The sequence below is a fragment of the Lytechinus variegatus genome, chromosome 2 (genome assembly GCF_018143015.1).
Source record: "Lytechinus variegatus isolate NC3 chromosome 2, Lvar_3.0, whole genome shotgun sequence".
Classification (NCBI taxonomy): Eukaryota; Metazoa; Echinodermata; class Echinoidea; order Temnopleuroida; family Toxopneustidae; genus Lytechinus; species Lytechinus variegatus.
Genome location: NC_054741.1, coordinates 43,302,027 through 43,315,263, shown reverse-complemented (window position 1 = coordinate 43,315,263; position 13,237 = coordinate 43,302,027).

The window sequence follows — 13,237 nt, the reverse complement described above, 5'->3', positions numbered from 1 at the left end:
CTGCAGAATTCTGATAGAGAGCTGTGGTAAAAAGTTACTAGCGGTCCGAAGGGGACCAGGAACGACGGAGAGTAGGGATTTAGGAAGAAAACCACTCGTAAGGCAGACAAGGGTCGAGAAAGCGACTGAGTGCCATCCTGTTAATAAGGAATGCCGCGGACATGTTGCCTATGTAGAATAGAGCAGTCTGGTCAAAACAGCTCAACCGGGCGTGTCAGGGATACAGCGCGGTACACATCACGACAAAAGTGTGTTAGACCGAGTGATCGAGAGAGAACTCAGGATCCCCTTTCTCCCATACTGATTGAAGCACCCATCTGAGGGTGCAGTGCCCGCGGTGGAAGAGGTGGCTTGGCTCAAGCCACCATCGCCGAGAGAGCCCGTGAGGCTAGGCTGCGATGGCTGTCCGCTGGGCGGGGGAATCCCTAGCAGCAGCAAGTGTACGCCAGAGGGAGCTGGCGAAAAAAATCTGTCACGATATTACGTGTAAACGACCATCAAGAGATGCTCTAAACGAACAGACATCGCCAGATATGATACCTCAACCGTTACATTCCCAACGGAATCGAATGAGGTAGCAACGGCCCTGTCCTATCAAGTTAGGGACGGAAACTGGCTAAGAGTGTCGAAGTCCTCGCTTGAAGAAACAAGCGAAGGAGACTTGAGGAAGTAATCACAAAATTTCCATCAGTCTGCGGTGAGAACCAGTTGTTTATGAAAACAGTCACAAGGCCTGTTTCTCAGGTGATCGTAAGAGCGAGCACCGCCGGCGCCGGTTGCGGCAGCGTGGAACAGTCCGATATCGGTAAGATAAGGAGCTCCAAAAAGCTGCGGGGGGGCGGCAAAAATGACGCCCTAAGCAGCGGGGGATGAGAATCTAAATTTCTAAAAGAAGAACTCCAGTGAAGTAAATCACTTACATGGAGAGGCTCATCCACAGTCGGCCCGAGAGAAGGCGGGTCGTAGTGATCGTGGTTAGGAAGGCATAAGCATACATCCATCCACTGTTACATCATCCTCGGTCGTGCGGTGACCCTGGCCACATGCCCTGCATGGAAGGAGGATGAAAGCAGCATGCGGGGCGACTCGAGTGTGCCGTGAAAAAATTTCTAAGAAAGAAGCCGATTCGACTAACGGGCACGGTAAAGACATCCACCGTAGACCACTCCGCACAAGGAGGGAGCGGCGGAGACGCCCGCAAGATTGACCCACATAGAGGGCAGTCTATAAGATAGACAGTTAGAGCTCGACCGATGGTCTGGCGGTGTACAGTTTGGTGTGAACTCGCCGACCCGGTACGGTGGGTGTGCCCAGAAAGTAGGCATAGAATGCCGACAGAGAATCCTGGGGCTTTAAACAAGTTTGAACGCACGTACATAGCCAACAATCTCATGAGATGTACGGCGGTTACTTTCCTCCGAGATGATGTTTACCCAACCGGGAAAGACTCGGGGAACAGCTGTGAATGTCAACAGGAGGGATATCTAGCATATGAAAAGCTGATTCCTTCCACGTATTCGGTGCGGGTGCTGCCGGCGGTGTCCGGGGGGACGACCGGTGATGGCAGCTCGGGCAGGGTTCGTACGAGCCGCCCGAATACGAGACAAATAGGTTAACATAACCATAATGCACCGGGTGGTGAAGGCATAGCGATTATTAAGCACAGGAGAACTTTTAATCGCCGTGACATTCAGATCCGATATACATACTCATAAGCTCGGAGAGCTATGAGATAGTGAGACATACCGCTGAGCGGTGATGGTGCTCATATCAGAGTCGCCCTCTCTTCAGCGGCGATCGCTGGAGAACGGGTGTCTGTACTATAGCCCTGACTCTGGCGTTGCAAGGGTAGGAGCTAAGTAAGACAGGGCACCCTTACTTTCGAATAGAAAGTGAGGTTCAGGGCAGAAAAGCGACGGTCCCGTCGCCTGGGCGGACGGTCCGCGGACGTGATAGGTTGTCCTCTCAAAGCAGCCAAACATTCTCACGAGAGAAGTGCAGCATGCGGTATGTAAGAGATTCATACCTCCAATCTACGGGCCCGCTTAGGGGGAAGAATGGAGAGAGTTACCGCTGAAGGAGTCGTCGCCGTATGTGAGCTTGACGTAGAGGGCGAAATCGGGAGTACCTGCATAATAATCGCCCCCCCCTGCCTCTGCCTTCTCGCTAGCCTCGAGAGGCTTGAAAATTTCGAGACGGCGGCGCCGGAGCCTGGCGCTTCCGGGCAGCAGCAGAGCGGGGGTGGGTTTACACCCACGGAGCTGGCGGCTTCCTCGTCGTAGGAGCCGCCTCGTCTAGAGCGACCCCGTCACTCTCCGAGACCCCCAATTCGGCCGATTGAGCTCGGAGCGCCTGAAGAGGCGGGGCGAGAAAATATGGACTCCCTTGCTTCATCAATACCCCCGCTCGGAGGGTAGATGTGAGGTAGATACTTGTCAAGCAGCGCCTGAGCGCTTACTGAAAAGTCGCCCGCGGGATAGGGGTTGTCCTCGTAAAGGGAGTCTCGCTCTATGGACTGAACCGGGAGGTTGTCCAGTAAGCGCCGGGGTGGCCCCGCGTGTCGGCTGGGACACGTGCTCTGAGATCGACGAAAATGCTGGAAAGCACACGCGATCTTGGGGCACCCGGTTAGTCGGTGCACTGGCTGGCGATTTAACAGAATCGCTCGAGGATTTCCCGGGTGTCTGGTGGTTATTGCCCACTTGTCTCGCTTGATGCTCAGGGGCATCAGCGGGGTGAGTAGACGTCGAGGGTGGGGTGAACCCGCACTACTCGAAAGCAGAATGTAGCAGCATGAATAGCTGTGACATCTGACCACCGACACAAGGGTCTGAAGGAGGGACGCCCATGGCAACAGGGCTGGCCGACCTCACCTTCGACCTCTTCTTCTTCGCGGCCTCCGCCGGTGTGGCCGGGGCAGAAGAAGGCACAAGAGGCACGGGTGATTTCTTACGATTTGCCGCCCCTGGCAGGGCGGCCGTCAACAACGAAACTTCACCCGAATCTGACGGGGTCAGATTGTGGTCACAGTCTGATGTGTGACGCCTCTCGCGGTAGCAGAATGTAGCAGCATGAATAGCTGTAACATCTGACCACCGACACAAGGGTCTGAAGGAGGAACGCCCATGGCAGCAGGGCTGGCCAACCTCTCCTTCGACCTCTTCTTCTTCTTCTCTTTCTGCGGGCTCCGCCGGCGTGGCCGGGGCAGAAGGCATGAGAGGCACGGGTGATTTCTTACGATTTGCCGCCCCTGGCAGGGCGGCCGTCAACAACGAAACTTCACCCGAATCTGACGGGGTCAGATTGTGGTCACAGTCTGATGTGTGACGCCTCTCGCGGTAGCAGAATGTAGCAGCATGAATAGCTGTAACATCTGACCACCGACACAAGGGTCTGAAGGAGGAATGCCCATGGCAGCAGGGCTGGCCAACCTCTCCTTCGACCTCTTCTTCTTCTTCTCTTTCTGCGGGCTCCGCCGGCGTGGCCGGGGCAGAAGGCATGAGAGGCACGGGTGATTTCTTACGATTTGCCGCCCCTGGCAGGGCGGCCGCCGACAATGAAACTTCACCCGAATCTGACGGGGTCAGATTGTGGTCACAGCCCGATGTGTGACGCCTCTCGCGGTAGCAGAATATAGCAGCATAACATGTATGACTGTAACATCTGGCCACCGATAAGAGGGTCTGAAGGAGGAATGCCCATGGCAACAGGGCTGGCCGACCTCACCTTCGACCTCTTCTTCTTCGCGGCCTCCGCCGGTGTGGCCGGGGCAGAAGAAGGCACAAGAGGCACGGGTGATTTCTTACGATTTGCCGCCCCTGGCAGGGCGGCCGTCAACAACGAAACTTCACCCGAATCTGACGGGGTCAGATTGTGGTCACAGTCTGATGTGTGACGCCTCTCGCGGTAGCAGAATGTAGCAGCATGAATAGCTGTAACATCTGACCACCGACACAAGGGTCTGAAGGAGGAACGCCCATGGTAGCAGGGCTGGCCAACCTCTCCTTCGACCTCTTCTTCTCTTTCTGCGGGCTCCGCCGGCGTGGCCGGGGCAGAAGAAGGCATGAGAGGCACGGGTGATTTCTTACGATTTGCCGCCCCTGGCAGGGTGGCCGCCGACAATGAAACTTCACCCGAATCTGACGGGGTCAGATTGTGGTCACAACCCGATGTGTGACGCCTCTCGCGGTAGCAGAATATAGCAGCATAACATGTATGACTGTAACATCTGGCCACCGATAAGAGGGTCTGAAGGAGGAATGCCCATGGCAACAGGGCTGGCCGACCTCTCCTTCGACCTCTTCTTCTTCTTCTTATTTTGCGGGCTCCGCCGGCGTGGCCGGAGCAGAAGAAGGCACAAGAGGCACGGGTGATCTCTTACGATTTGCCGCCCCTGGCAGGGCGGCCGCCAACAACGAAACTTCACCCGAATCTGACGGGGTCAGATTGTGGTCACGATCAGATTGTGGTTACAGTCTGTGTGACGCCTCTCGCGGTCAGGGGCTGGGCGATCTCTCCCGATGCTGTCAACGGAGGACGACTTATACGGCAGAGATCCTGACCTGTGCCGGGGGGAGAGAACCGCACTCTCCCTCCGGACTTCTGGTGACCCGGTAGCCGGTGGGTCGCATAGCCCTATGGGTGCTGCGGCGGCAGGACCTAGTTTAGGCTTGGAAGCCTTGGCTACCACTTTTTCCTTTGTCCGAGACCGTGGCACCACAGTCTCGGCCTTCCTTCTCTTAGCATCCGACCGCAAATTCGGAATGCTGAACGACGCACCCTCATACTCACCGCCGCTGGGCGCTCACCGCGGCGTCCCTCCTGCTCGCCTGGAGGCGGCCGACTTCTGTAACTTGCAATCGGGACGGTCCCCGTGAAGGGCACCAGGTCCTCTGGGGCTGTGTAAGTCCCATTCAAAGATACCTCTCTCTACCCTGAAAAAGGAAAAACAAGAATTTTTCTTTTTCTTTTTTTACAAAGATCTCGCTTAGATTAAAAGTGGAGACCGGAGTGGTCTTTCCCTCCTCCTAAAAGGAGTTTGTTTGAGCAAACAGAACAAAACAAGAGGGGAGGGGTAGGGAGGAAGAAGAACCTAAGAATAGTTTAGGTATCTGCCTGTAAGAAAATAAAAAGGAGGTCGGAGACTTTGAAAAAAAGAAACTCCTACAAGGTTCCCCTACTATATTCTCTTTTTTGTGCCCGAAGGAAAAATTTGAAACAAAAATTCAAAAATGAATGCAAGTTCAGAAGAGAACGAAGTTTCCACCTGCGAAGAAACACAAAAACAAGCATTTCAAAGCAGGAAGAAAAGGGATTGAGAGACAAATAATTCCAGATAAGAGAAATTTTACGATAATTTCCAAGAGGAAAAAAAAAATTAACCTGCTGTGGAAAGGTAAAGAAATTCAGAACAGGAGGAAGGAGGAACGTCTCTAGTAACGATTCCAAGAGGAAGAACGACACAGTAAATCCTCAAAGGGAATCGTAGAGCCCGCCTGTCGAAATAAAAAAATATATAAGACTAGGAGGGAAGAGGGAATTGAACGAAGAAAACAATTCCGGGACAGGTCAAAAAAATTTCTAACAGGAAGGAGACCCCACCTGTAAAGAACAAAAATTTTTTTTTTGGGGGGGGGATTGAATAACCAAACAATCATCAGGTATAATTGCGTAAGCCGAATTAAACAATCCCCGAAGCGTCTGTGAATAAAATATTAATCAAGAATTTTATTCAGAACAGAAAGGAAAAGGAATTGAGCTTTAGGATCCGCCTGTGAATAAAATATCAATCAAGAAATTTATTCAGAACAGAAGGAAAAGGAATTGAGCTTTAAGATCCGCCTGTGAATAAAATATCAATCAAGAAATTTATTCAGAACAGAAGGAAAAAGGAATTGAGCTTTAAGATCCGCCTGTGAATAAAACATCAATTAAGAAATTTATTCAGAACAGAAAGGAAAGAGAATTGAAGAATTAATCAATCAATAATCAATCGAAAATCTTAATAAATCAATTCCAGAAAGCAAGGAAGGAACAGAGTTGAAGATCCCAACCTGCAAAAAGAAATAACAATAACACCCTCGACAACAAAGTGTAGAGGCTGTCTAGAATTTAATTAAAAAACGGCACCAAAAGCCACCACGCTTTGAACGTGAAGAACAATAACCATGACAGGTGGTGAAGGCTTGCTGCCACGTAGGCAGGCCAAGCCCGGTGCCTCGCGAACGCGCTAGCGATGCGGCGCGACGAGAACTCAAACGTTAGAAAAACAATTTAAGTGTCACCAAAAACACGTCTAAAAAGTCACGCCAAGTGTAAATTCTGAACACAATCTTACACACAAATGGAAAGATTGAAATTAAAAGGGAGAATGCACCACAGATAAGCGAAAATAATATACCAAAGCTAAAAAAGTTTTGAGCTCTTAGGAGACTTATCTGAGCACGTCTTGACATGTGGCTTGCCGAAAGCAAAAGAGGAAGATGGACGCTAGTTGCGCGGTGATCATGGGTAGTAAGCCTGAACGGGAGAGGGCGCGCTCGCGCTTTTTAAATCCTTGGGAGTTCTATTCGGGTATGGCAGTCCAGAGGGCTGAACTAGCAAATCAAGTAGATGTATGGAGTTATTGAAGTAAATGATAATATTTTTGGAGAACTAATAACCGGTCTTTGGACGTTATTTCATAATTAGTCATTTACAGTGGCCGCGGAAACGGAGAAGGGGGCTACAGGGACTTCAGCCCCCTCACTTTTTTCCCAAAACCATGTAAAGTAAAACTTACCAACTGGTTATGATTTTTTTTGCATGGTCAGCCCCCCACTTTCTGCTCAGCTCCCTCACTTTTACAACCATTCCGCAGCGCCTCCTTCTTATACTCTCTTTTTTTTTCATTTTATTTTCTTCTGCCTTTCTCTCCTCTTTATAATTCTTATTTCTGTTTTTTCTCCCCCCTTTAACTTTTTTGGTATGTTTTTTTCTTCTTGGCTCTTCCTTTCTCATCCATCCATCCTAATTCTCTTCTTTTTCTTTTCCTCTGCCTTTCGTTCCTTTTTGTATTTTTTTTTATTTCTTCCTCATTTATCTTTTTCTTGTTTCTTCCTCTCTTTTTTCCTTTCCTTCTTTTTTTCTTCTGCCTTTCGTTCCTCTTTCTTATTTATGTTTTTCGTTCAACCCCCGCTTTAATCTTCTTTTTTGCAGGTGTTCTTCCTCCTTTCCCCTTCTCATCCCCCTGTCTTATTCCTATTACTTCTTCTTCTTCTTCTAATGCTTCTTCTTCTCGATCCGCTTCTCCTTCTTATTCTTCTTTTCCTCCCTTATACATGTACACTTTTTTCTACCCTTATTCTTATCCCTCTTCTTCTCATTTTGTTCACTTTCATAATTGTGAATAGGATGCATGGGCTAAGATATTTTTAACAATTAATTCGAGCGCAGATCGCCATCAATTTTTTTTATAAACTGTCAAGTAAATAGGGAATTTTAAGTATTTTGTTATATAGAAATATACATAATTCACAAATCAAAATGCGAACGCACAGCGCAAACTAAAAATGTGGATATTTACAACATAAAACATAAATTTTACAGAGCATTTTGAAAAGTCAATTTGTACATCAAACAAAATGATAAAATCCCAATGTCCGAACTGATATATGTTTTGCATATTGACTTCAAATCTTAAAAAATGATGCAACGTAATCAGCATATTATTGAGCAAGATATGTCTTATCGAACAGGAAATGCGATTGTGAATATAAGGACGTGAATATTTTTTTAATCTTCCAAGTCTCCCCTGACCTTATTATTATTCACTCGTTTTCCTCCTCTTATTTCCTCTTCTTTTTTCCATCCTCTCTTCTTTCCCCAATTTTTCTTTCTTTCCCTCTTTCTTCCCCTTCTTTTGGACCACCAATGTGGGGGGGGGGGGGAGGGTGCGTCGACCCTCTAAATCTGCCTATGTAAACAGATGCATTACATGATTTTTTATGCATGGCTAATACACACTATAGTAAACTATAATTGAAAGATTAAAGATCAATTGAGTTCTTTTTATTCAATCACTGTATTATGGAAAAACAAGAAAAAAAATAATCCTCGAGAATTTCACTTTCATTCTCGCGAAACAGGCTGTTGATAGTGACCACAGCTAGGTTGATTTCAACCTGACTCTATTGTCAAAAAGGGTTCGACTTGTGGGGGATTTTAATGGGAGATATTATACCCCATTGTCGAGGGTGACTAACGAGGATACTTTGATGTCTCGTTCGCTTTGAATCTCTTTTTTTAACAAACCGTATCCTAAGCTTTGTACAGTATCAGAAGAAAGCTTATGCCTCCAAAGTCTTGGTTTGGTGATGACCATTCAAGGGAGGAAGAGTCACAATAAATATCGAACAAAATGGTGTTATCATTGTTCTAAATATGATAACTCAATGTATTAAAAATGAAGTGTCATGAAAACTATTTTATTCACTACAATGCTACAATATTTTTATTATCAAGTATCGAATTATATAGCAATTAAGTTATTTGGAAGACTCAATAACGGTGTACCAAGAACGTGTGGTCCTGAAATTCGTAGTAAGGTTCATGCTGAAATAATGTGGCAAAGGCAGGGATTTTAAGAGGCGCATAATGAACTTTTACTCATCAACATGACGAAACATTTAACATAAGCTTAATTTTTTAAAACAGTATATGCTTTCATATTATACAACAGAATGGAGCAAACACATGATGCCTGATGACAAGTTTAATCAATAAAAGACGAGATCGAGCAAATTATTCCCACTGTCTCAATCTAATATCATATTCATAAAACGGACATTTTTATAAGGGAATTTAAAAAAAATGATGGCCTATCTCCATTATACAGGTTCATATTTATAGAAAACAAATTATAAACCATTTCACAAAAATAATTTATTTGATTGAATCACACGGTCAGAGTGACTCGCTTTATAGATTGTACGCAGTTGTCACTCAAACACGTTGACACAACAAAACCATCGGAACCCCCCCCCCCTGAGTTTTTTTTACTTCTGTTCTCAGTGCAGGGGTTCAAGCTTCCTTATTGGTCAATCGTTTCACCTTTTTAGCAAGCGCTTGCTAGGGCATTTCGGTTAGCATAGCGGTTGCAAAGTAGATTTTTTTTTTCCTGGCGCGGAGTCAAAACGGAAGTCAAACTTCAAATGCATTATTCTCTTGATTTTGATTTGCAAGAGCCCAATTCTCCTCACGTTTAAAGGCTAATATCTCCACCTATATTTACTCTAATGGGTCGAGTTATATATCATATTAAAGGTTATGAAACAGAGAACAATAATCATTAATAAAAGTGAATTGAAAAATTCCGACTTGTCTCTCATTTCCATGTGATGCATCACATATGTCACTGTGACCTTGACCTTTAACCTTTTTACCTCAAAATCAATAGGCTTCCTGAGGTCCATTCTAGTTTCATACACACCAAATTATATGCGTCTAGGGTAAGTTAAACTTAAGTTATCGCGTTTACAAGGACTGCAGAAGGGTACAATGAAAATAGTTCACTGTGACCTTGACCTTTAACTTTTTGACCTCAAAGTCAATAGGCTTCCTGGGATCTATGCTAGTATCATACACACCAAATTATATGAGCCTAGGTTATTAAAAAGTTAAACTGAAGTTATCGCGTAACGGACGGACGGACGGACACCGAGCATGATACCATAATATGTCCTGTCGAGACGGGCATATAAAAATCTTGAGCAATGGGTATCATGTAAAAACTATATATAACAAAGAAGTATGTAATCTTAGAAAAATGATATCACAATGTTGTCAGCTTATTACACTAAATTTTCCAAACCCTGTCTTATTGTTTTCCACATACTATCCATTATCTCATAATTTTCTTTTTCCTTTTCACACATGGCAAATTTCCTTAACCCAGGCTAAGGAAATGCTTGCTTATCTCAAACATAATTCAATAATCCAGAATAGTGGCACTATTCACGAGTGTTTTCTCTTAGCACTGGCCCGTTGCTCCTCGGGCAAACATCGAGCACTGTCCTTAGCTTGGCCAGGTTTCTTTTCACACTACCAACGCTTAACCCCACACTATCATTCCTAGCACTACCACTGCCTGGCTAACCCTGCTACTTTGCAGGGCCAAATAATCCCATACTATAGGTGGGGTTAGCCCACTTTGCACAAATGTTGTGTAAAAAAAAAATGGGCTAAGTTTAACCCCATACTATTGTTAGGTGATGATAAGACATATCTCCCATATTCAATAATTTATCAATACTTAATACTTCTACAGGAAGTATGATAGGAAATCATATGTTTACCAATTCCAAATTTCTTTAAAAAGTATTACTCATTCTTCTTCCAGCTAAACTTCTGACATACACACATTTTATGAGTTTCTTATTCACAATTCATGTTCTCACTAAAAGGTAAACTCCCCCAATTCAGAGTAAAGTTATGACGTACAGATTGTTTTGGTCAAACGTCAAAGGTTGACCAACATCTGTTTGGCTCTAACAGACCAATATAAAAGAGGTTCACTTCTGAACCCAAATCAAAAGAATCGAGATTGCAGATTGGTTGAGAGTAGAGCTTTACAGAATACATAGAGACTGGAGTTTAGAGCTACAGAAAAGTATACTACATCAATTTGCAGAGTCCATTTTATATACTTAAGGGTACAGTCACCATTAGACCTACTCATGTATTTGTCATCATCATCATCTAGTTATCATCTTTAATAAATATGTATGAACTCTACATCTTGTATTGATTCGTCTCATATAAGTCTGGTTGAAAGCAAAATTGCAGTATCGATCCAACACCAACATAACACTTTAGGTGGGGCTAAATGGCAATTTAGCCCCACCTGTACGGAATTGAGGAGATTTTTTGCAAGTGTAAAGACACATATTAAAATTGCAAGTGCCATGATACAAATGTTGTTCATACATGCTGCACATGTGGTACACACTCTCAATTTATGAATAAATCTCTGACATACATTCTATCTAAATTAGTTCAGTGATGAGCGGGATAGGCCCTTTCATGAACTAGTCTTAGATACTTTCTAAGTTATGATGACATTTCAAAAACTTAACTCTTTCAGTGCCGTTGGCAGCTATACGTGCCCATAACCCTATAGTGCCATTGGCAGCTATAGTTGCCCAATTAACTTGTTTTTGTTTAACCAATTTTACAGCCAGAAAATCAACACCATATTTTGTGTTTCATGTTGTTATACTGGCAAAGAGTCCACAATTGATTTTATCATATAGAAAACAGTGGTTTACATCGACATTTTTTAGCAAAATGGTATTTTTACATCAGTATTTTGAAGAGTTGCTTTCGGATATTGTTGCGATCTGAATAAAGATTTCCCCATAGACACGTGTGATATAACTGTTGTGTGTAGCAATACACGTACTTCTATGGGTAGAGCAAAGGCTCGGAATTGACAAATAACAGAGCGGTACAATGTCTCTTACCCATCGCTACTCGCCCATTCGCTATCGTTATATGAATATTCATGAGCTATCGATCAGGTCTTTTGCAGGCTGGTATGGTAGTATTCTTGTTCCAAGGCACTTTTCTGCCTGCAAATTTGCACGATTAAGGGGAGATTTTTTTGGGGGGTGGGAGAGAAGTCTTATACTTTGGGAGGTTTTTTTAGCATCCTCACAAATTGTTCTCGTTATAAGTACACTCATTATTTATCTAATCATTATTATTAGGTGGTCTGTCTTTGACAGATCACCTCTTAATTTCGTCAGAATTTTCTTTTTATTTCTTTCTTTATTTCTTTATTTTTACGGATTTTCTTGTCGCCAAGTTATCTCAAAATGGACATGGTCAATTTCATTGAATTTCATGTCATCTATAGGATCTGTCATGGACACGTCAAAATAAGCTTTTCAAGGTCATCAGGTCATGATGACGTCATCTAGGCGCCATTTTGTAAAATCACATTATCAATCATATCTCCATTATTAATTTTCAAAAATTAACAATATTTACATCACATTAATTTCAGGTCAAGGGTCATCAGGTCATGTCATCAAAAGTCACCTGGAGGTCATGTGCGCGCGCATGCGCGCGCGTCAAAATTTCAAAATGCTCAAAATCACTTTTTTACCAAACGAGAGTACGTTTCAGGTCATTTTAAGCATTTCAAAAATTTGCGCGCGCGCACATATGCGCGCGCGTTTTCCTCGCGTAACACCTTAACCACAGTGCAAAAACACCGTTTTTTTACATCATTTCATTCATAATAAAATTCTGAACAATTTGATACCTTGATCAACCATCTACGACCATTAATAACGAAATTAACACCCGTTAAAGTTTGCAGCACGTGTGCGCGAGAGCTCTCACTATAGGCCATATATGGGCAAAAACATGCCTATTGTAAATTCACTGTAGCTCTTTAAATAGTCCGTTGACCCCCAATTTTTTTTTCATATATCGATAGAGTATGAGTTGTAGATCTGATTTCAGGTCACAATTGTCCCTAAATTATATCGTGACGTCATCAAAATGGCGCCTAAACTAAAAATTTCATTTTTTCAAAAATGACGTCATCAAATTTATGCAAATTTGATTGTAACTTCTCGAATATAGATCATTTTTCGCCCAGATTTCGATATGTTGTAGTTTAGAATGTATTCTTTCTATTCAGTATACATGGATTTTCGTTTTGAGAAACGCATCATTGCGTAAAACAGCGATGAAAAGAGGCATGTCATTTTTCCTCATTTTGCGTGTAATCTCTATGGGACATGACTTTTTCTCAAAACTAGATTCGACATTCCTCTATTTCGTGAGCCATATCTCCATTTTTTCTTGTTAGTTTTCTTTAAGCTTTTAGTATGTTGTAGCTGAGATTCTAAGCTTTCGGAAGTGTGCCCTTTATTTTTTGATCAGATGCCGGGATCATGCCCGTATTTCACTTGCAAAATTGGACTTGTAATTCTCAAAATTGCTTACGTGTATTCTCTATGGGGAATATCGTGGCTTTGACTGCTTTCTAAAGGGCGCGGGTTCGAGTCCTGAAGCCTGTTGCATAAAACTTTTTACCTGAGAAAACTCTGGTAAAAACTGAAAACTAAGGTTAGTCTGATTTCCGCCATTGACTTTAGCACAGGGCAAAAACTCCGGTAAAAACAACCTGAGTTTTCTCAGGCAACAAGTTTTATGCAACGGGCCCCTGGGGTGAACAAAATGA